Source organism: Cupressus sempervirens, chromosome 4 (genome assembly GCF_028749045.1).
Source record: "Cupressus sempervirens isolate cs-2001-9-10 chromosome 4, ASM2874904v1, whole genome shotgun sequence".
Taxonomy (NCBI): Eukaryota; Viridiplantae; Streptophyta; class Pinopsida; order Cupressales; family Cupressaceae; genus Cupressus; species Cupressus sempervirens.
Genome location: NC_143121.1, coordinates 209,888,631 through 209,914,716, shown reverse-complemented (window position 1 = coordinate 209,914,716; position 26,086 = coordinate 209,888,631). Strand labels below are relative to the sequence as shown.

At 32.8% G+C, this 26,086-nt stretch overlaps 1 pseudogene across 1 annotated transcript; it reads right to left on the bottom strand.

Annotated features, from left to right (window-relative positions):
* Positions 1-799: 799 nt before the first annotated feature.
* Positions 800-19,132, bottom strand: LOC149560726 (putative disease resistance protein At4g33300; annotated as a pseudogene). The gene is made up of 5 exons (XR_016363371.1): positions 18,426-19,132; positions 3,286-3,695; positions 2,559-2,914; positions 2,263-2,474; positions 800-1,911 (listed from the first exon to the last, which is right to left on the bottom strand). The product of XR_016363371.1 is annotated as a putative disease resistance protein At4g33300 (transcript).
* Positions 19,133-26,086: the final 6,954 nt, after the last annotated feature.

Genomic DNA, 26,086 nt, shown 5'->3' with positions numbered 1-26,086 from the left:
ATAAAAATAAATAATAACATATTCATGGACTCATAGGCTACAATTAATCTGAAACCTCTCTTCAATATTTTTTTTTTTTCAATTTGTAGAAGATCTCATCATCTACAAAAGTTAGACTCTGATAATCCAAAATCCATCAAAAGCACTCTAGTCACCATTGATTAACCTACTCTGATGCCAAATGAAAGTGCTAAAATATAAAAGGACTTATTTTATTGATTCAAATTTTCATTGGATATGTTCAAATACATATAAAATCATATAGAATGATTCATATTGATGTCTGAACAACTTTATATAGCCTTATTTTCCCTTACAAAGACTACTTATAGTAATAACTTCCTAGCAACTAAATATCCAACTTATTTATTTATTTAATCTAAACATATAAACTAACCTAATTAATGCAATAAGTCCAACATTGATCAGTAGACACAACCAAAGCCACAACTAGCATAACTTAACAAAAGTGAACAACAAAACCAGCAACACATAAAAAACAAACTGCCTAACTATAGCAAAAAATTAAAAAGAGACAACAGTAATTCTCGCACCTTATCTTTCAGCTCTAGTTAAGTACATTTTATCTTATCTATAACATTTTTAATGTCTTTCAGATCGACATTTTACTATTTAATAAAAAACCTATAATTCTTTCAAAATTTCAAAATATAATTTATTAAAGAATAAATCAATCAAAATAAATGATTATTATATATTTTCTCTAGTTTTATTTATGACCACTTCACACAAAGACATATCTAATAAATACTTAAGAGTTTTTTCAAAAACAATCACATACTCTCGAGTCTATTTGAAAAATTAAACTTCAAAACTATCAAACATTGCAGAAATCCAAAACATAAATAGGAAATAATTACTCTCCATTGCGCTGGTGAAGGCAAAAGGGGTAGCAAACTGCATTTGTGGCCGCTGGTTCACAGGATAACCGTTTTTATTGAAATAAGACATTAGCTGATATCACGTCTCCTAGACCTGCATTGATATGCTACTCCATACCTAGAACATTATTTTCTTTTCAGGAAATGTCTTTTAAAAGTTTCTCAAAAAGAGTTAGAAACAGGGAGCGAACTTAGTCATGAACCCAATCCAAATTAAATTCTGCTTCCACTATCTCTACTTCGAGCCCGGGAATAGAAAAGCTCTTGGCCCGCAACCACTGCTTTGCAATCTCCTCATCACAGACAACATGTTTCAACGAACGTAATCCACACACGGTACTAGGCAGCCTCTTTAAACGTGAACACTCTCTCATATCAAATTCTCTCAGTTTTTCTAATTCTCCTATTTCTTCTGGAAGTTTCTTCAAACCCTCGCATATTGAAATGTCTAGATATTCCAGACACACAAGATTTCCAATTGATGAAGGAAGCTCTCTGAGGCCTGGTAGTGCCGATAGCCTTAATACTCTTAGACAGCCCATAATCCCAACTTCAGAGGGTAAATTCTAAATGAGATGACAATTTGTAACAGACAGCATCTGAACAGATTGCATATGGCAGATTTGAGGAGGCAACACTTCAATATCACTGCAGTGATCCAGGTTTAAATCTTGCAGCTTAGTGTTGTTAAATGTTGAAGTACGTTCAAACCCTTCACATAAGCTTAAAGAGAGCTTCTCTATTTCCTGTACTGTTTTGTTCTGTATTCCAATAGGTGGTGAAATTACCCTCTCCAGACGGAGAACTTTTAGCTGAGTGAGGGAAGATAAGGAATCAATTCCTTTCAATGTTGCCTTTTTTGAACCATAATTGAATAGCATGAGAATTTTCAGTTTTTTCTTGGATTTCAAAACTAGGGGAAGAAAGTATTCACTTGCGGAAAATGCTATCACCATAACCTCTACCTCTGGAAAATTCATCTCATCCCACTGAGTTTCATTCATAGGGCCTGCATGAATGCCACACAAGTAATCCAATTAGATCATTTAAGTTCGGACTTGAATATTTATTTTAGGGTTAGTTTTCTACTATATTCCAAACGAATCAGGGAGAATGGGAAGATATGCAACAATAAATCTAGATATGCAGAATACATTGCATTGTCTATTCATGAGTTGACCGAGTACAAAAATGACTATATATTACACATGTTTTATGAATTTGTTTGGTTGGCTTAGACAAATATTTATCATGCTTCTTCGAAGGTTGAATGAAATGAAAAGTAAGCTACATGGTGTTATTATCGTGTGGTGAACAATGTTGTGATACTGTTCAGAAAAGCCCACTCAGAAAAACCCACCTGTGTGAAAACAGACAATTTGAGCATCAAATATTTTATTAGTATGCGATTGCCATATCTGAGGCAAACTACTCTCTTTCTCAGGCATAAGTAATCTTTTACTATGGAGTGCACTGTCTTTATATCCCAAGTACAAGGCCAAGTCTCGTATTACATCATGCTGATAAAAGTACAATTCAGAGGCATTTCCATAGGACATAGCTACCTGATTCCTGCTCAGTACAAGCAACGATTCAGTACAATAATTAGATGAAAAGTACCAACAAATGTATATACAACAGATTACAGAAGTTCACCTTGGATTGTTAATTAAATTCAAAAGGTTTCTGCTTGCAAGTTCCAATAAGATGACAAAGGCATCTTGCCACTCTAATTTCCTAACGTTAACCCAAATATCTAATAGCGCACCAGCAGAGATTTTCCTGTCCTCTGGAAATGACCCTCAGTCTAGGAAACACTCTCTCGGTATATCATCCAAGAAATCAATACTAGTCGCCAAGCTTCCAAGTAACCCCTCTCTGTGATAATCTGATATGGACTCGCCTTTGGAAAGCCTGCTCTTTGCCCTTTCCCACGCTAACAGTGGCTCCCCATTCAAGGTGCTCCCAATAACCTTCAGAGCACGTGGTAGGCCCCCACATTTTGATTGCACCTGTGTTTGATTTCAAGATTAATAATAAAAAAACCATTGACTAGATATATTTTTGCAGATAATATAAAGTCTATAGTAATCCGTAGCTATATTACAGCATCTCTAATATAGTTAATGCTGCTTTTCAGCTAATGTTCCAATCTCACTCACAAGTTCCTTATACATGGTAGGCGTAGACAATGATACTGATGAGGCATGCATACAATATGTAGATGTGGAAGAAACTCTAATCTTTAACCATATCTCGAAAAGGCCAGTATCACCAAGCCATGTGTTTATAGACATTAAAAAGTGTTGTAAATCTATACGCATAATTTGCTACAATCATCCAAGTTTTAAAAACCAAATAATTTATTTAAAAATTTGTTTACCTCCTTGACTAAATTTGTATCGGCGGTCCCTGGGATTGAATTCTGTCCAAAGGCCCAGAAGCAGAAAAGAGACAGTGCATCGACTTGGCTCAACAATTGTATTTGGTACAGTTTTGTACATGGGGTTTTGTGGATGATAGAAATGTCTCTTGTTGTAACAAGGGTCTTGTATCCTCTTCCTTTAAATAGTAATTTGTCCAAGGTTGATCTGGACCAAACATCATCCAATATAACCAGAATTGGCTTGGCTTGTTTAAGAAGTTGCTGCTGCAGCTGTCTCTGCCCATCCTCCACATTCTGAAACTCCGGTTTCTTCTTTTCAAAAAGATTTTCGCACATGGTCTCCAGTATTTCTTTGAGGTTTGGGCATTGCGAAACTGTGATGAAGAGCACCTTGTTCTTGAAGAAATCTAATATCGACAAGAAAACAAGTGTATATCAGATTGTGAATGTACCAATGCCAAATAAACAATTTGTTTTAGCTTTGAAAAAATAAATAATATTGAACTTTGTATGAGTGCATGTTTTCTTAACATTGGCAACAGGTTTGTATATGCGCCAATAATCTCTTGAATTGACATAACCATTTTCCCAGGTTCTCTTAACATAAAATATATGTTTTAGAAAGGTTCTTGTAGCCTTCACTACAAGAAAGTGAAGGATGAGACAAAATATAATTTGAATAAACTAATCTTCATTTAAACAAAATAAAAATAAATCAATATAATGAGTAATAAAGTCTTTTATAATTATTCATAATATTTGAATTATATCTTAATTTAAAAATAAATAAATAAGTATAGATAGTAACAATTTCTCTTTAATATGGTCTCACTTCTCTTGTAAAGTCATTTCCCATCTCAACATAAATCATTGTCAAATCAACAAGGACAACATAAAATGGAAGAATTAATAACTACTTCTAATCTATTCTACAAATAAATTATCTACTTCTCTAGAGGATGCCACCACCTTGTTAGATATCAGAAAAGTGGATGAAGGAAGTATAATGAGACCCCAATCCTTAACCAGCATAAAAAAAATTGAACTCTATAGTGTGAGTTTCACCTTAGAAGGAAGAGAAAAATTATCCCTATAGAAACAAAAGAAAGGTAAAAGCAAAAATGTTCCATTACAACCTAACCAAACCTAAAATACAACAAGGCCCAAAGAAAAACACTACGACCCAAAAGTTAAAAAATATATAAAGAAACTCCTTGGGTTCAGCAAAAAAATACCATTTTTAGCTTTTCCATAGAACAAACAAAATAGAAATGCATAGTTATAGAACATCAATCTGAAGAGCTACAATAACTTGCGACACTTATAAGAATAAAGAAGAAAACCATAGACATAAACAACAAGAAAAGGAAGGAACAACCTAGAAATCTTCCACATTAATCACCACTCTCACCGATACACCTATAAGAAAAATATAATAATTCACAACATATTTTCTAAGTAGTAGCCTTTTTGTACTCCTAGGTGAGCCCCTGTCTGTTTTGACTACTATCTACTACTATCTATATACTTCAAAAAGATTTTCTCCAAAGAAGACCATCACAATGACAAACCTCACCCCGTAGTAAGAGAAAATCATAAATAAAAATGTCATAATCCCATAAGAAATTAATGTGGCAGGTAGTAGAGCTTAAAAATAAAACCTAGCTTGAAGCCATGCTTATTATTCCTCGAAAGGAACAATAGGCATCCTAAAAATAGTCTACTTGAAAGACTAAAGGAAAAAACTCATGCCATTATCATCCTCGTCAAAATATTCTATAACTACCTAGCTTCCTAAAACCCTAAATCAACGTCTCTCACTCATTTTTAAAATCCTAACATTATTGCAGATTTCAGAATTAAAGAATGTAAATACTAAGTTTTTATATTAGTGCATCTATTGAATGGGTGAAAAACTACTATGTTTTTATATTAGTGCATCTACTGAATGAGTGAAAAAAAAAGTTTAGTATAAATACTGACTTTTTATATTAGTACACCTATTGAATGAATTTTGACCTTGGGATTGTCTGGTTTAGATATTTCTTCATTTTGATGTTTTGTGTGGTTTTGGTTCATCATAAAAGACATGGTAATATACATTTATATTTTCCTTATTCAATTTTTTTTAAACAAAGGTATTAGTTAGAAATGATTTTTGGTGTTATAGTTTTTTTATACATTTTAAATATATTAAAAAACCAGAAATAAACTAAAGGTATTATATATACATAGCAATTTAAGAAAAAAAACCATTATTATGAAATAGATAATATTATATTAGTTTTAATATATTTTAATGTATATTTACTATCTAATTTATTAAATTTCACTCTATTACTAAATGCAAATTTTCATTTTTAGGATTCTAACTATGTTATCTCAATTTTATCTGAATGAATATCCATAGAGATTCAGTAAGATATCAATATCTACAACTAAATAAGTTATTATTTCTAAATGTCCAAATTGTGTGTGTGTGTGTGTGTGTGTGTGTGTGTGTGTGTGTGTGTGTGTGTGTGTGAGAGAGAGAGAGAGAGAGAGAGAGAGAGAGAGAGAGAGAGAGAGAGAGAGAGAGAGAGAGAGAGAGATTTTAAATCTTACCATCTAGGATGGACTTACATTGTTGAAAATCACATCATTATTAGTGTGGAGAGAGTAAATGCATTTTGATTTTGCACTAGAAATAAGTGCAGATGCTATCATCATATTCAAAATGTTTAAATGTCTAGGGCAGGAGAATTTAATATTTAAATTCTATGAAATATCCTCCTAACCCATTAGCTTCCCATCATTGCTAATATTTACAAATCACATAATGTCCTTGGTTGACCAACTCCTCGTTAAAAATATTTCTATAGAACTGGCTAGTGTATTCTCCTTATGTTTCATATTGAATAGATTGATATGTCACCACACATATTCTTTCCTTTTGATATAACATTGTAGTCATAAATTAGTTGTCTCCTATTTTCTCTTCCTTTCCATATTTATTTTAACATACTAGAGCATAAAACTTTGATTAGGAAAAAAACTAGCCATGAGATCACATAAATACAAGCCTCTCCCTGAAGACACGTTGCTCTGAACCTCTCTACTAATATTACATATAATGAGGACTTCTAGGAATCCTCCCCATTTATTTCATTAAAGAATCACTTAGAAGCTAATGTTAGTCCCTAAATTATTATGTATTCATCCTTATAACTCATATATATTTTCACCTAGTAAACTACTTCTATTTAACCACATGCTCCATATTTTTCCCCATATCTTCATACTAGAGATAGTTTATCATCTATTTCTAGATACAAACGATTAATAAAAGTTAAAAATCCTACAAGATGTCTAGAAAAATATTTTCTTAACACAAGAAAAATGTAACAATCAATATGAGACACTAATTACTCAACTTCTTATGTTTATTATCTATTATCTAGCGAATCTTATCACCACATATACTTTAAAACTATGTTTATCTAAAATATGATTCCAAGTTAGCATACTTTATGTTTTCTACATCCTGCATCAAGAATTGTTTACTAAAATTAAGAAGGGTCTTTTAGCCCATCTAAGGATTATATATTTCATTAGAGATACTTTCTTTTGCATGTTTCACAAAACAAATTCAACTTAGTCATTAGTAAACTAACAATTTTTCCTAATAAAGGACAACATTTATGAGAATTGAAAAAGTTCATGCTATAGAGATGGTGGGTGAATGGAGTAGGAAAGAACCAATAGGTAAGGTGAACAAATGGAAACAAACAACCAAAATTTGGGAGAAGCTTGAAAAGGGTGGAATTGCAAATTAAATCGCCAAGCTTCATGGATATGACCCATTGATTACCAATCTTATGGTAAATTTATGGAAGGATGGTAGGGTCAAAGTGTATGGGGTGTTGTATCAAGTTACTATGGAGGTCATCGCCTATGTCATTGAAATTCTAGATGAGGGATTAAAGTTCTATAGAGATAAAAAGGTGTCTGTGAATGTAGTTAAGGATTAAGCCAAGAACACATAAGAGAAAAAGGATCTAGTGAAATGTGAGACCTACTATGACATGGATTCAATTAAGAACCTTTGGAGGTATGTGTTGAGTGCCATTATTGAGTATATATCTCTAGATACAAGATTTGTTAGGGTCAGAACCCATTATTTTGTTTTGCTTAATCATTTTTGTTATGGGCTTAAGGTTTCCTTTCCATTTTATTTGTGTTCTTCCATGCATAAGAGCATTTCTAGGGACAAGAAAAACCTACTTTTAACCTAGCCCCACATGAGGGTTTACTTCTCTTGATCTATGAGCATTTTAAGGCTCAATCTAGGAGTAAATCCCCGGCTCACGTAGTGGCTACTGCTGAGGAGATTGCAGAGCTCTAACTTCTCCTCAAATATGAAATATGTTTAGAGTATAAGCTCAGAGGAGGAGGAAGATTATCTCTCATCTGGAAAGAAGGAAAGGGGAAAAGATAAGGAAATGCCTACTTTAAATAAAATTCTATGTAGGAAAAGCCCCATGGGCCATAGGCCCAAAACTATTGGTTAGGGAGAAGAAGAGAATAATGAGGAAGGTGATCATATGGATATAGATGAGGAGAATAAGGGTGAGGAAGATGAAGATAGAGAGGAGCTAGTTGATAACCCTAGAAGGAAGTAAAGGAGGATGAAAGAGGTGGACATACCCTTAGAAGGGAAATTTGATTTTGGTTCGGAGATTTCAGTGCTTCCTCCCTCTCCAAGTCCCCCATAGAATCATGAAAAGGAGAAAATAGAGGAAGGAAGTGGTGAGGTGGTTATTAAAGATAGATGTATGGCTTGGAAAAATTTCAATGTCAGAACTTTAAAGATAGTGATTGTGAGAGAAGTTGGGAATCTCCAAATCCTTGAAGAAAAAGAGGGAAAGATCCAGACGAAGGAACTTATTGATTCGACACTGGTGGCCATCACTAACAATGTGACGGAAGTGGTAATGAACCTGCTTAACAATGCAAGAAATAGCATGATAGAGAATTTTAGATCAATTAAATGGTTGTTTCATGAATTAGAGGAGGTAAATGAAAGAATGGGATAGTTGGAAAGCCAGGGAAAGAAGTTTGGGAAAAGGAATTCAACAAGTCAAGGGGATGGTATTAGGTTGGTCAAAAAAAGGATGAAAAATTTGGAGACTTACAACCATAACATGGTTAACCATATGATCTCTATTCTGAACTCTCTCAATGAAAACATTGTTACTCTTGCTAGAAAGCTGAAAGCTAGGGGTTTTTTGGAGGACATTGTATCTTTTGGTTTTTTTGGTTTCTATAGGTTTTTTTGTTTGGCTTTCTACCTGTCTTTTAATCAGGCCTTTCTATTGGTCGTAGTTCTATTTCTAGGCTTTTGTTGTTCTATTTACAACTCCCTGATATGTAACAACTTTTGGGTTTCAAGATCCCTATAAAACCTATATTTCTTATCAAGAAAAAGAATTTTTCCTAACATGAATTACCAACATTTTGTGTTCTAAACTAATCTATTATTAGGTCTATTCTATATTATTTTCAACATTTTCAAATTTATTTTTTATGTGTGTCATCATGGTGCAAAAAACTAGGCCCTTGAGTAGATATGAAAAGTTATAAAATTAGGATTAGGTTTGACAAAATAATGTGAAAACTTTATTAGTCTTATATAAAAAAATATGTAAGAAGATAACATGTCAAAAATTGATTATTGTTGGTGTAAATAAGTATTTACTTATTGCACTTTACTTAAGTTTACTTAGGTTAGTGAAATATTTTATTATTTCTTAGGTGAGACACTTAGGAGTTTGCATACTCTTATGAGTTGTCATGTTGACAACACTAGAGTAAACAACTCTAATTTAGCACATGGTGTCTACAACACTAGAGTTTGCATAATTAACTGAGTTGTCACATATAGACAACATAGTTATTCACACTCTTAATTTAACACATGGTTTCTACAACATTATTTTGTGTGCTACAACCTTGTAGGCTTATCCTCTCATCTTAGCACTTACTCTTGTGCTTAATGCATGATAACCCATATCTAGTGGACATGTGCCTGGTTGTATGACTTATCATGTTGCTGATTCCTATGCATTCTAGAAGCATTCCAAAGGCCTTTATATATAGGCGCTCCTAGTGTACTTTCACATTGAATGAATATTATATCGTCATTTTGATCATACTCTTTTGGTCTACTATTGTGCTTGTGCTTGAGTTCCTTGGTCTTGGGTGACTTTTTCCCTAAAGAAAATTCTTACATGTTATCAAAGCTCGGGGAGATTCTCTTCACATAGTCATTCGAGACCTTTCTTTCTTTTGCACTTCAACCTAGATCTAGAGAATCTATAGAAATTGGGAGCATCTAGAGCTAGAATGAACCTTACCATTGCATTTGAAACATTGATTCGGTAAAAATCGGCTATAAATTTGCCTATGTTGGGCAAAAGTCAATTTTGGGGCAAAATGTTTTTCAAACCAACACTCGAAGGGCTGATTTGCAAATAGGGTATGGTTATTTGTCCAATCTACAAATTTTATTTTCAGATCTAATTTTAATTATTCTCTACAATTATTTTTCGGAGTATGTTTTCAAATTTTTTTTTGCCCAATCAGGTTTGTAGAGAATTTTTTTCTGAAAGAACTAGGAAGTGACACCCCAGCTCCTACAAGAAATATTCATTGTAATCCAAAATATTCCTTTGTTCAACATTCAGTGGCATTTGACATTATTACGAATGGGTTTACACACAAATTTAATGAACAGGATTCTAGTGACCCCTTCATAGTGACTGGATCAACCCGACCACTTCCAACAAATTCTGACTGGCTTGTTTACTTACCTTCCATGGACAAAGGTTTATATTCTACACTGGCTTCTTTGTACCCATGCATGTGGGACTAAATTCTAGTCCCCCACTAGCCATTTCAAATTTTGGCATCGTGTTTTAAAAGCCAACCACTGCTTTTCATTTTTTCGGCACCGTCTTGCAAATTTGCTCCTATCAATTTTAAATCAACCCCAACACCTATAAAGTTAACTATTTGACACAAAATTTCACACATCCTAGTGTGCAGTTTAAAAGTTCCTAGCAGGTAAGCAAAATCCATCCATCATTGCTCTTCTCCTGGTGAGTATAGTCAAACCTTCGACATTCCTTTTTGCCATGCAGACCCATCAGATGTTGCCATGCAGCCAAATCTCATCCTGTCATGAGGCCAATCTAGTTAGCAAGAGTCACACTATCACACTTTAGCATCCATGTCTAAAAAATTGGTACAATCCATACGGTGATGACATCATCCTAACATCAGCTAAGGGGCCCATGTACACTGATGTCAAGATTCAACTATCCTAAAATTGATGGCCATTTGACCATCATTAGGAGGAGAAATAGAACTGCTATGATGATTTTATGACCATCAAATTTAATGCCATCTTTTCCTAATACAATCCCTCTCTAGATTAATTTTTGATTTGATAGTTTGACTTTGAGAGGCCATATCTCAGTCATCTGGACTCCACATCAAGTGTAATTTTTTTTATTTTGGCTAAAATTTACTAAATTTTTTAGTGGTGTAGTTTTTTTCTAGTTTTGGTGCATGTGTTTGTCAAAAATTGCATCTTTTGGTGATTGTACCTGTCTAATCCTACATTTTGCAACTTCAAATGCTCTGTATGGGCTCATCTGGACTCAAAAATAGATTCTATTTTTTTTTGAAAGTGCATTATTTTTAATCTACTTTCTAGATCTGCAATCAGATTATAGGGTTGTGTGGAAAAAAGTATCACTTTCAGAATTAGGTCCTTTTCTGCATTGCAATGCTTTGATATATCGTCAAAATTGTTGTATATCCGAGATACAATGTAATGTTCTAGTTTTGAACTCCATAAGGAGGTTGTAAAAAGAAAAAATCAGAAGTCCACTAAGGCCAAAATTAGCAAGTGGCCATCGTAAATGCACTACGTATAAAGTGCCAAAAGCATCTTTTTTGGGGGGGTTTCTTGATTGAGTGGAAAGTGGAGGTGTTTCTTGGTGTTGTTTTCCTCTTTTCCTATTGTTTCTTTCATTTTTTGCATCATGGCGAATTTTAAGTCTCCAAAATTAACACCACATAACTATGCTACATGGTCAATTAAAATGTGGTGTCATTTAATGCATAATGGAGTTTTTGAATATGTAGATGGCACCCTTGCTAAACCAACAAGTATCTACAAGTGACATCTCTACTTGGGAAACAATGGATAGGAAAGCCCTAGGTGATATTTGTTTAGGGGTTGAAGACAAGATCATCTATTAGCTCTAGATGTCTCGTACCTCCAAGGAAACTTGGGATACCCTCAAAAACCTCCAAGGAAACTTGGGATACCCTCAAAAACCTCTATGGTAAAGTTTCTAAGGAGGATGTTTACAAAATTGAAGATGAAATTATCTCCTTGGATCCAAAGACATTTGATTCCATATAGAATTTTATCATAAAGGTGAATGAATTAAGAATGAAGCTTGATGATTGTGGGAGTCCTATTAAAGATGACAGGTTGATCTATCTCATTCATAATAAGATTCCATCTAAGTAATCCACATTTGTTTCTTCTTATAACACCTCAATGACTACATTAGGTTTTGCCTATCAGAAATTCTCTTTTGATCGCTATGCTATACTCTTGGATGAAGAAGAAAAGAAGTTGAAATCAATGGGAATTCTCTAGTCATCTAAGTCTAAGGCATTGGTGGCCAATAATGAGGGTTCTCAAAATTCAGCTGGTCAATCTTCAAATAAAGGAAAGGGAAAGAAGAAGAAGTGAAAAAAATAACCCACAAGAGGATTCAAAAAAGACAATACCACAATCAAATCAACAAGGTAAGTCTTCCTCGAATTCAAACAAGAAGGGGGACAATAATAAGGAGAAGAAAAAATGTAGTTATTGCAAGAATTTGTGCCATGATGAACATGAGTGTTATCATAAAAAGATTGATGAGTTAACAAACATCATAAAGAAACACAATATTCCACTGCCTAATGCTTATAAGGAGAAAAGATCCTCATCTTCAGGTTCAAAGGGAAAAGGGCAAGCACTCATGGTAAACTCAAGTTCTTCAAAAGAATGGATTCTTGACTTAGGTGCCTTATATCATATGGGTTCCTCAAAAGGAGACTTTTCTTCATTGAAGTAGTCCAAGGAATTGCACATCTTTGTAGGAGATAATACAAAAATGGAATTTTAAGGGAAAGGACAAGTAGAGATGGAAAATGAGGAATTCAAAGATGTTCTCTATGTTCCTAACATAAGCTCTAATCTCCTCTCAATTTACCAAATCACTCACCCTGGAGATGGAAATAAAGTTGTGTTCCTTCCAGATTTAGTAATGGTGCACATTCTTAAAGATGATTCATTGGTATTGGTGGGAAAAGTTAATCATGATACAAGGTTGTATTCTTTCTCCCACTTTGTGCCCAAGTCTCCTTCACAAGCCTTGTTAACTCAATCGAATTTAAAAATCAAATTATTGCATGAATGTTATGGTCATCTTGCCTTCCACTATCTTCAACAACTTTTCTCAAACAATATGGTCAAAGGTCCACCTACAATCAACTTTTCCAAAGGTGAATGTTCAACATGTTAAGTGGATATGCATCTAGAGGAGAAGTCTACTACATGAAAGTCTTGAAGAGTGCCAGTTGATCTTTAGTTGGTTCACATGGTACTAGCAACTCCTTTTGCAGTGACAACAATCATCCACACCTACATACTTACTTTCATTTATGACTTTCTACACTACACATGGGTCTACTTTCTTCATCATAAAAATGAAGTGTTGGACAAGTTTCTAGCCTTCAAGAATCATGTTGAATGAAAATCAAGGAAAGCCATCAAAATTCTAAGGATGGACAATGAAAGCAGATATGTGAACACAAGACTTAGAGATTTTTGCAAACTTGAGGGTATTGATCTTCATAATCCACCAGCATTCAGTCTGCATAAGATAGATGTTGCAACACTAAGGATATAGACTCTTAAGTCAATGGCAAGTTGCATGATACAAGCCAAGTCTCTAGATCCATCACTTGATGTTGAAGCAATCAACAGTGCCAATCACATACTTAATAGGTCTTCTCATAATGCCTTAGATGGAAAGACACCTTTTGAGGCATGGTGTAGCAAAAAACTAGTTGTGACACACTTCAAAGTATTCGGTTGTCCAGCATGGGCAAACATATCTTCTAGGGGATGTAAGGTGCTACCACCTAGGCCTTGTACTTTCATTGGATATGAAGACAATGTTAAGGCATACATACTTATGGATCCTAAGAAACATGAGATTTTCATAGAGAGGAATGTTCACTTTAAGAAAAGTTCACCTAGCTTACCCTCTAATCCTCTCTACACTTCATACATTATGGTAATTGATAGTGACACCAGCGATAGTACTTCAAATAATTTAGATACGTGAAGTTCTACCGACAGTTGCAATGAGAGGTCACAACATTAGCATACTCCACAGGTATATATTGCCATAGTGATAGATCTAGTACAACAGGCTACACCTAGTCTTCCACCCTCAACATCAGAGGATTACTACATAGTAGATGTTTCAAGTTTGTTTGTGGAGTCATAAATAGAAGATTTGGGAGACATCATTGATGATATACATCTTCTCTTTGATGGATAATATCCTTATTCAGTTGCAGGAGGTCTCTTTATCAGTTGAGGAGATAGTAGATTCTTTGGGTTAGGTTCTATATAGATCCTTTTTAGATCCAACATTGTTCTTTTCAGTAACATTGGAATTGGTGATAGTTAGTATCAACACAGTGATAGTTGAGCAGGTTTCAGAGGCATCATTGATCATCAAGGTTCTTTCTACACATAGGGGAAGCATCTCTTATGTACCTAAGATATTGTTTCTTCCAATGGGGAGGAACATTATTCAACAGTCTTGGATTAGCTTCTATATTGAAGCAGCTATTATTGATTGACACTCTTCATTGGGGAGGAGAGGAGACTACCTTGTCTCTCTTCTTCTTCTCTTTTATGGGGGGGACTTTTTACTCTTATGGGGTTTTTTCCTTCTCATAATTCTTGTTTGTATATACTTGATGTATGTCGTAATGGGGGGGTCTTGGTTACTCCATCCATCCATGCATCTTGTCATTTCATCTCTCTTTTTGGGGGAGGGTTTTTCCCATGAGGTTTTCCCTCTGACTCTGCTTTATGAGAGATTACATTTCATTTATGTACATGGGTACTTAACATGGCCTAGTAGTCGAGATCCATTATGCATTTCATCCTAGCTTTCGTAAGCTTAAGTGCATTCCCCTATGTTGCACTTAAAGGGGGGTGTTAGTGTAAATAAGTATTTACTTATTTCACTTTACTTAAGTTTACTTAGGTTTATGCATTATTTTTTTATTTCTTAGGTAAGATACTTAGGAGTTTGCATACTCTTACGAGTTGTCATGTTGACAACACTTGAGTAAGCAACTCTAATTCAAGACATGGTGGACCTACAACACTAGAGTTTGCATAATTAACTGAGTTGTCATGTAGACAACATAATTATTCACACTCCTAATTTAGCACATGGTGTCTACAACATTATTTTTCATGATACACCACTATAGGCTTATCCTCTCATCTTTGCACTTATTCCTGTGCTTAATGAAGGATAGCCCATATCTAGTGGACATGTGCCTGGTTGTATGACTTATCATGTTGCTGATTCCTATGCATTCTAGAAGCATTATAGAGGCCTTTATATATAGGCACTCCTAGTGTACTTTCACATTGAATGAATATTATATCATCATTCTGATCATACTCTTTTGGTCTACTGTTGTGCTTGTGCTTGAGTTCCTTGGTCTTGGGTGATTTTTTCCCTAAGGCAAATTCTTACAATTATATTTTATAAGATAATATCCCTTTACTAAAAATTTATTCTATATGTTGAAAATTTTGAATTTCAATGCACTCATATGAAAATTTCAAGAAAAAGATAAGAAGTACGTATATGTCTAAGAATATTAAATATAATCAAATGATAATTTTTTTTACAAGAATATATATATAAGTATAAGACTCATGTATGGATTGTAGTTTTTTCCCAAGGAAATAATTATTATGTTTTTATTCTACAACTCTTCTATAATATAAAATTCTTAGGCATGACCACCATAACATAGTCTAAACCACATCAATTTTTTTTTTTTTGTTTCTTTTTTTAGGAAAAACATAGAATGTGAGACATACTTCCAAATTAAAAATTATAATAGTTGACTTGAAAGTTATAATTGTGTTTCAATCAATTTATCATTTATGTTTGAAATGATAGGATTTGCATGCATGTTTCACCACCTTGAATTAAACAAAATGCCAAATTGTCATTTTACAAAATTCTGTATATAATTTGTCAACTCATATACGGGTTAGACACATATAATTTTGTAATTTTTCCATGTAAAAATTAACTATGACTTTTCTTCTATAACTTTTATAGAATAAAAAAAGTCTAGCTCTATGAACCTTAGCTTTATCTAAACTTCATAAAATTAAAATCTTTTCTTAAACTTATTATAGTGAAAAAAACATAGAATTTGACACATGTTTCATATTTGAAAATTTTGAAACCATTTTAAATTATAACTAGTTTTCAATTAGCTTACAAAATGTGACTTATTTTTAACTTTTTTACTTTTTCACATAGAATGATTCTATACATACCCATATAGCTAAAATTACTCTTAACATAAATTGATTTCTTCAAAGATGGTGATATTGAATCAAAAATCATTTATGAGCTAAAATTACTCTTAACACCAATTGATTTCTTCACAGATAGTGATATTGAATCAAAAATCATTTATGAGCACACTATAAAGCTTTCTCTCCTCCTTATTGAATGTTTCACCTTTAAAAGTACCATATAAATTTACATTAAAACTTATTAATTACTAAAGGATGAACAATCTGTGTGCTCAACATCTTGTACTAGTTTCATGTCCTTATACCTTTCCACTCAATTTTACATTCCTTGGACTTATTTTGAGGTTTCTCAATCATATTGAGGTCAAAACCTAATTTATAAAGTATCTCATTCATTCATAGATCTACTTTCACAACTCCACTCTATACTAAGAGTCTAGATTAATACAGATAAAAAAGGTCTCTAAAACCACCTATAACCTAAAAATAATAATAAAAGTAACATTGAGTGAGAAGTAAAGGCAAAAGAGTAGAACTCATAAGAAGTGAGACCATAAAAATTCAATAAATAGAAAAACCCTACTAAAGATAAATCTTTTGAATAGGTCTATATCCCATAAGAAAAGTAATATCAACCCCCCCAAAAATTATAAGAAGTTACATTAAACGAAGAAAGAATTGAAAAAAAAAAACCAATCGATCTACCAAGCCAAATTACAAAACCTAGAGACCAAACAACATAGGAAACAAAGGAATAGTAATGAGATTTAAAAACCTTCTAAGAAGCTATTACAATTTAGAACTATTTGAACTAAAGAAACCTTAGTTAAGGAAATAAGACAAATCTTGATAAGGATAGATATGGGTTTTAAGGAGCTCTAAAACATTTTGGAAAATAAAAATATCTAAACTAGAAATTTTGTAGCTAAGTACTTGGCTAGTAATCTATTCAGAAATTGAGTGTGAAAACAATTGAGGGAAGATGATCCCACCCTACAAAGAATAATTATGGGAAAATAAGTTAGAAAGAGCCCCCATAAACTATAGACACCATAAGGAATCTAGAAGGATTATTTAAAGTGGATATGTTAGATGTAAAATAATGATCTAAGACATTAATTTCCATTAAAATTAACCATCCAAAAATTAAAAAATATTGATAAGGAACTTCACCAAAATGATGAGTAAGAAGAAAATGTTACAACCATTGACAATAACGTCCCATTAAAAAAATTATCATCTCTCGTAAGAAACTTCTCTCCAATCAATAGGAGAAGATCTCAATAGAAACGCAAAAGATCTCAATAGAAGTATTTACTTATTTCACTTTACTTAAGTTTACTTAGGTTTATGCATTATTTTATTATTATGCATTATTATTTTTATTTCTTAGGTAAGATACTTAGGAGTTTGCATACTCTTATGAGTTGTAATGTTGACAACCCATAAAATAAATACAATCTAATAATTATTTTGAAAGAAATAACAAATAAGACTTGAAATAACCTCCTTGAACAACCTCATATTGAAAGGTACTCACTAGAACAAAAGAGGAATTAGGAAAAATTCATAGAGACTTAACCTAAACTTTAAGATGGATCTCCAACAACTTGAATATAAAAAACTATTAGAATATTGAATTAATTAAGTTTGTTTTAGATTAGTTTAAAATTAATTAAATAAATAATATATTTAACTAATGGAGATTTGCATTCTTGTATAGAGGTTATGCTATTATTTAGGGAATATAATGACTTTATACATGCTACTATTTGGCACTTGTTAGATAAAAGAAGAAGAAAAAATACATCTAAAGAAATATAAAATTTATTTTAAAAAACGCATTTATCAAAAACACAAATAAAAATAGAAAATAGAATAAATTTCAGAATACTATACAAATATTCTATAAAATAGAAAGTCAAATAAAACACAATACCATAATTCAATTTCAAAATTCTAACACCTAATTTGATTGAAATTAGAATCTTACACCGTACAATCTTTCTACATATAGCATTAGCACAGAATGGAAAAATACAAAAGTATAAAATATACATACATACTTAAAAATAATAATAATGCAAATTTGTGTTTCTAAAAGCAATTAGCCTTTAAAAAAAATAAAGAAAAGAAGAAAAACTTTTACAAACTGATTTGAAATTCTGATGTACGCATATTGACTTTCGTTTATATGATTTCATTTCGTGTACAGTGAACCTAGTTTTTATGTAATTCCAATCGAACACATTGTACGATCAGGTAGTCGCATGAAAAGAATTATTCTAAATAACATATTTTGTTGAGCGCGCATATAATATCTTGTCATTTAAGAAGGAACACTCAAACTCTTTATTCGGTTACGACATGAAGCATAGAAAATTATAAAAAATTATAGACCTGAATTGTAGGATTAAAAACATACCTCTGACTTGTGGATCATTCGAGAGAGCCAATGCCAAAGTGGTTTTGCCACCTCCCCCAATACAATGCAGGCCAACCACAGACACCTCTTTCTGAAACAAAATCTCCTTCAAATTTACGAGAGATTTTTTCAATCCCACGTAAAACTCTTATCTACCAGGAGCGTCATCATGATAAGAGTACGTGAGATCCTTCAGATTTGACGAATCTATTTGTTGAAGCATAATGGTATTCTCACTCGGATCATCAGTGATCATAGAAACTTCTTTGGAGATTGAATCCTTCAGCATGCTTGCATGTCGGATATCTTTTGCATGATAAACACTTTCAAAATCTTCCTTGAGCCTTCTCACATGGAGTAATACGTGAGCGGGCATTATCACCATAAACACATTGATCTCCTTTTCGAGCTTCAACATACGAGATGCGTACCTATAATTCAGCGGCAGGTTAAATGGGCTGATATTCTCACATTCCTTTATCAACGCCGCTCCCATTACCAGTGCCTTGTAAAACTTGTGAAGGATTGCACTTTGTTCATCTGTGGGTGATTGCAAATCCTGCAAATAAATTTCTTGAATAGCTGGGCTTAGTGCCTTCAACAAAGAATCTACTCTAATGCACAGAGACTTACAGTTAAACATCTCCATAGCCTAATTCTTCAGTGAAATACTTCAAGATGATGATTTCACGTCTATACAGTTTAATATTCCCTTGAACCTTTATTGTTGTTAATGAAAGGTGCTTATTCCTTCCCGAGGACATTTATTCCAATCATAATTGGCGGGAAAAAGAGAGGAACAATCTGAACGCTTCATATTCGTTTCAATGGAAGTGGTCCGGAAATAGCATAATGTGTTCTTTAGTCCAAGAGGACAGCGCAGAAAGATTAAAACAAGTCATTGTTTATGAATTTTGATGCGAATTCTTAGCTGGGATCAGTTACGTTCACACACGTTACGCAATGCATTTACTTGTAAAACACTCCACCACATTATTTTTTTCGCAAACTTTGACAAGTGTAGAGGTTTTACGTTCGCGTGAACTCCGTCGCCAAGGAAAAATTCAAAGTCTAACACGAACCGTTGATTTCCTGAATGTTATTCATTTAATTCAAAATCGTTGTAGTTGGACTATTAGCCCTTATACGAACATTGGATCTACCGTATACATCTTGCCTTGTTATTTCGTTTGGTCTATGTTGCAGTTGCTGCGCAAGTTATGTCCTTGAATGGTACCAGCTGTTCAGACGGTAACGTTGAGCTGGCAGTTTCTTTGGGGAAGATATTGTCAAACTCGGTTCCACACGGGACAACAAACTCAGCAGCGCGGGGGAATTTTCTCGCACACCAGGGGTCGAAAACTCTACAACCGGCTACGTTTGTCTCTGGTCCTTCAGTTTTCATAGGTCATTCGCGCAGCCCTCCAAGGAGGGATGACATAGAAAACGATCGGGCTTGGAAAGATTCAGAATTCTTTTAGGATATGTTTACATCTTATGGCTATGAGGATGACATGAATGATGTCTTAGAATGAATTTAATCTCATGGAATGCGCAAAGACCTCTCACGGAATTATATTGTGCAAGATGTTCATCAGAAGTTTCTTGGAATTTTGTGTTTTTTCCCTCGTAGGAGGGCAAGATTGCCTTATTTTTTCTTGGTGCGTCATATCATGTCATTTGGCCTAACAGTTATATTTGCTTCCAACCATTAAGCTAGACGTAGAAGGGTAGTGACAGATTTTTCACCCTATTTGAAAGATGCAATTGCCTATCATGGTGTGGAACCCATGCACAAATTTGTTTGGGTCCTCATGCAAATTGACAATTATTTGTTTTTGGATAATTATGCTTCCAATGACGTAGTGGAAATATCTCATCCTTGACGTTGGGTAAATGACTCATTGTTGCCATCCACCTAGGTCATGATCGAGATTTAAATTTCATGGAGGTCGACTTTGATGAATATGAAATTTCATCTCGTTGATGGACAATTGGTCAGCGTGAGGCTTGGTTTTACACCCCTAATCTATTAGGTCTTTATTATCCATGGAATAAATTCAGTCAGGTTTTGATAGAGTTTTTTAACGCCTTGACCATGTCATGATATCAACTAAGTCTTCCTTCTCATTTGTAGACAATAAACTTGTGCACTTTTACCATTTCTCCATTAAATTCCCATTAAATCTAGGATTAAATGGTATGTTATTTTGCCAACATGCTTTAAGTCTCAATTTTTTCTTGACACACAAATAGGTTTAGTAACCCTTGTATGTTGTTTTTGCATTCAATGGATTTGGGACTTGCAATCCAAGGCTACTTAGCCAAGACGTTGGATTGCATGAGAAGTAATTCTATTTATCATACCATTAAATTCCTCTACTTGCATGGGATACACCTAGGTGCTCCATCACAAGTCTTATGCTTCAACCACCAAGGAATTATGTGTGGCTAAAAAGAGTTTGATAGCTCAATTTCTTTTCTAAAGAAGTATTGTTAAAGGTGGCTACTCTTCATCATCAAAAGCTAATTATTAATGGTTTTAATAGTATAGTTGCTTAGATAAAATCACATATGACCTAGTTTAAAGTTAGAGATTGAGCTAGAAAAGATTTTTCCTCCTATGTATGATCTAGACATGCTTCCCTAGATATTCAAAGGATTAAATAAGGAAATTCAGTTCTCATAGAAATTCTACATAATTTACAAGTCATGGTGAATCATTATAAGAACTTCACTATTCTAGATCCTCCACATTCTAGTCATTAAGCCTTAGAAGAAAGTCTTTTGGTTATTCCTTCTTGGATGTCTAATTCACAAGAAACCCTCTATCATTAACAATTATTCCTTGTCTCATGGGAGTATCTTCATTGAAGATAAAAATTCATTTTATTTTGATAGGTTTTCATGTGAGTGAATTTTATAAAGCCCTTTGCCCATGTGTTAGTTTTGATCTACACAATTTCTAGTTAGAAGCATTTCAAACTAGCTCATTAGAAGAAAAAAAATCTTACCAAAGGAAATATTGAATTTATACCTAAAGATGGTGATCTAGAAGATATTCTTAATGGAAACCCCATCCCCTTTCTTAATTAATTTCTCCTACAAATTCCTTTCCAAGGCTCTTGCGCTTAAAATTTTCTATGTTCTTTCTGTTAGGGCTCGTTTGGCAATGGGAATACAAGCAAAATAGGCATATGTAAATTCTTAAAATTTTGAATTCTTCATTTGGATGCACCAAATCAAAATTAGAATATGAAGTAAAATAGGAATACGTATTCCAATTTTGGCCCAAAAATGAGGTTTTACAATTCCACCCAAATAGGTGGAATTGGAATACGTATTCCTATTCCAAATTTATTTATTTTATAAATCATAAATTTTTGGGTGTATGAATTCCCCATTAAATTCTAGTTGAACCAAATAGAGAATAGGAATACGTACCCCCATTTTCTATTCCAGAATAGCTATTCCTATTCTCCTATTCCTATTCCTGTAGCCAAATGGACCTTATTGTTTGGCCTAAACATAATAGTCTTGTGACACATTATGGTCAGATCAAAAGACTTTCCAAAAGTTGATGCATAGTTTTAACATGACAAGTATAAGGAAAAGTGATAGAGACCCATATAATTGACTAACCCACATGACATGAAGACTGATACAACCAATGATAGTGACATCTCAGAAGGATGATGAGGACATATATTTAATAGAGAAAGAGGGCCCGCGAGTGAGAGATTTATATATGAAACATTATAAAAGGACTTGAATTAGTAAACATGGTATTATAGATATAGCTATATTATGTTAAAATTACAATCTTATATATATATATATGAAAATTGATAATAACTTTAAATCAAGGAAATGATCTTTTAGTTTATATGCTATGTATTAGCTAATTGATGCTATAAAACATTAATATAACTAATGCTTGGTTAAAAAAGAAATCTTAAGATGTATTCATCTATTTTATGCTTTAGTGATTTAGTTGCAAAAATACAACGCATAAGTAAATAACATGAACACAAATGACCCCAAGATTTTACATGGAAACCCAATTTGGGAAAAAACACCTTGCAACTAGTCACAATTATTTTCACTTTCATGATGTGAGCCCTATTAGGAGCAAACCATGTTAAATGTTATAGAACATACTATTAGGTATGATCTTGTTAGAGGATCTAGTTTACATTATTAGGAGTGGCCTAGTTAGAGGTCATAAAATACTTCAATCTTGAAATGTCACCTTGTTAGAGGACTTACAATATGACTATTAAGTCAACTCTATTAAGAGACTTATTTTCTTCTACAATGGTTAGAAAGTAACAACAATTTGACCCGATTTAAGTAGCAACTTTCTTTCTTGATTTAGATCTCTATCTTAGCTTGATCTCTAGATCCTTCCTGATAAGATGATTCTTTTTAACCTAACTTTCACACTTTCTTCCTCTGTCTTGTCTTCTCTCACATATCCATCAATTCCATATTCATCTTCATACACATCTTATGGAAAAGTCAGCTTGAAAATCCTTTCAAAACATCAATAAACATCCAAATACTCAACCTCAATTAATAAAACATTTTTCAGTTTTAATTTGATGTTAGTCAATCAACATTGGAAATGAATACTCAATTGACACTATGACTTCTTCATTGCCCAACCACTCAGTCAATACTGCAAGCATGAATCCTTTCATTAACCAACTACTTGGTCAATATTGGAATGTCTTCATTACCTGATTGCTCAGTCAATACTAAGATATACAAGGTTAATATTGCAAACTATATATTGCTTGGTTAATATTAACATTTGTGTAAACATCAATGACAATATACAATTGAATAATTGATTCTGACAAAATCCCTCTTTGGAATTCTTGGCAACACAACATATCAACATAAACTAATAAAAATATGAGAAATAATATAATATCCTTAGTTTCATTTTGATTCTCATCCATACTAGCTCCATCTGAGATTTTTCTTGGATTTTTCTCTATTGCTCTTGCTCTTAGCTATAGAATCCTTCATCAAGAATAATTCCTCAATCTCTTCCATGTCACTCTTCCATGTTGACACTAAAATCTCACTCTTTGACATCAATTGCCAAAGAATGAAAAACATCTGAAATTACAAATGTAGCTTATTGATGCAGGAGCATCTTGCATCCAAAATAAAGGGGAGACATGTTGAATGTAAAATTTTAAAAAATAAAAATAAAAATAAAAATAAAAAATAAAAAAAGTGGAGGAGAGAGAAAGTGACAAAAATTAGAGGAGAAATAGTAAAAAAAGAAGGAGAAAAGAAAGGAAAAGGAGATTTCTATTTTTGAGGTGCATAGGTGGCATAATAAAAAATAAAAATAAAGAACAGTTGTCATTCCATTTATCGAGGTGTGTGGGTAGAATTCTAGAAAGTTATGAATATTGTAGAAAGTTGTCGATATTGTAGAAGGTTATGGAAGTTGTAGAAGGTTGTGGATATTGTGTAGGTGGAATTCTAGAAGGTTGTGGATAAGTCATGCATTGGGTGGTAAGTGCCTATTTAAGCAAGGGATATGAGCATTTCTAATCAAGCTTGAGAAGTAGAAGCTAGAGGGCGTGAAGACTTCAAGGTGTGAAAGCTCTAAAGGTGTAGCTCTTCAAGTAGAATTTTTTGGTGAAGCTCTTGGTGTGAAGACTCTTATTTGGGATTTCTCTTATGTTGAAGAATTTGTAAACTTCTTTTTGAAGAAGTCATATCTATGATATCATCTTGTGGGTGTTGTAAGGATTTTCAAGTATAATAAAATTGTTTGTGAAGCATTTTTTTTATTTCTCTTGGTCTCCATATTGTTGCATTCTTGATTGTGAGTGGGTAAGGGTGGTGTGGCCCTCCATCACTTATGTACTAATTCATATGCAATATGCTCGGTATTACATTACATTAACTTGATTGATCATCAATAGAGCTTGGTTGATGCCTCACTATCTTTTTTCTTTAGTGACTATCAAAGAGGGTAATGACCTCTAGTTTACCTCTTAGATAAATGAATGCATCCTTAGGTAAATCTTTCTTGAATATGTCTACTATTTGCTCCTTGGTGTTCACATATTACAATCTCACCTCTTTCTCTCAAACCAATTTCCTTATGAAATGATATTTGATTGCACTTGTGTTATCACAATAGATAACCACTAGTTCTTTGATTTCTTCTTTCATTCTTGACTTCAATTGCTTGACCCACATTATGTTAGAATATATATTTCTGCAACAACAAACTCAAGTAGAAGTACAAAGTTGTGTCACCTTTTAGGATGACTTTTTAGAATGACTAAATTTGAGTATTTCTATCTAAAAATAGATTTTTTTAAACATAAGATCTAAAAAAATTCATTAGAGCTAAGTTATATATGGTATCACACTTTTCCAATTGGAAATGTCTATTAAATGCATGTTTTATACTAGTTTGTATCCAATTACTATAGAAATAAAATTATTTTAGAAAAGTGACACTTCAATAACTCTTACTATTTTTTATGATAATATTTTAATAACATATGAATACCATTTTATAGAGCTCAGAGTCAAGAATATTCTCATATAGATTTTATAGTGTTTTAATTAGATATAGTATATTGTAATTAAAAAATTCTACAATCACACATTTTAACACTAAAAAGGATATCAGTTTTGAGAAAGAAAGAAAATATTAAATCATAGCAAAAAAATATAAAAATTATATGACGTTCTAGAGGAGAGAGTCCTCTTCTAGAATGTATAATTTTTCTCCTAGTTAGAATAGATTTTTTTTGAAAAATGTGGTGGGAGATGAAAACTATTGATTTCAGCTGAGTTTAAATTTCAATCATTATAAAAGATAAAATATAGGTCTAAAGTCAATTTTTATTTTTGATTGTTCTATATATATATATATATATATATCTGTGTGTGTGTGTGTGTGTGTTATCTATAACATAGTCTGAGATCAAAGGAAATAATGTTGATTTCCATATAGTTTTGTGGTGGGAACTAGACACCTAATTTTTAACATTTTTCAGTAGCTAAAAAATTTATCTATAAAAATTAGGAAAATATATCAATTCTTATTCCAAATAATTATTAAAAATTATAATCTTAAACTTCATCCATTTATACACATTTCATTAGTTTACTTCATTTTCAAATTCAAAATAATAATACCAATTTTATCTCATTGAAGGTAAACAATTATACTTTTGTTAGCCTTTTCCTTTACAAAAGGGTGACACAAGTTTGTGCTTTTACCCACTCTTCTTCTACCATGGATTGAGAAATACAATTTTGCTTCTTACTTGTCCAAGACACTAGCATTTTTCCAAGAAAGAATGCTCCTCCACTAGTACTTTTTCTGTCATTAATGATTAATTTCCCAACTTGCATTAGTAAAGGCTCTTAACTCAAGATTTCCTCCTTTCTTGTACCATAACCCATAATCTTTAGTTCCTTTTAGATATCTCAATTTTTTTTTAAATGTCATCATGTGATTTTTTTTAGGATTAGTAGAAAATCTTGAAACTATTGCAACTACCAATGCAATATTAGGTCTTGTGTGAACCACATTCTAAAGGTTCCAAATTATTGATCTATAAGTAGTTTGGTTTACCTCCTTTAAATCATCATCATTTGAGAGCTTG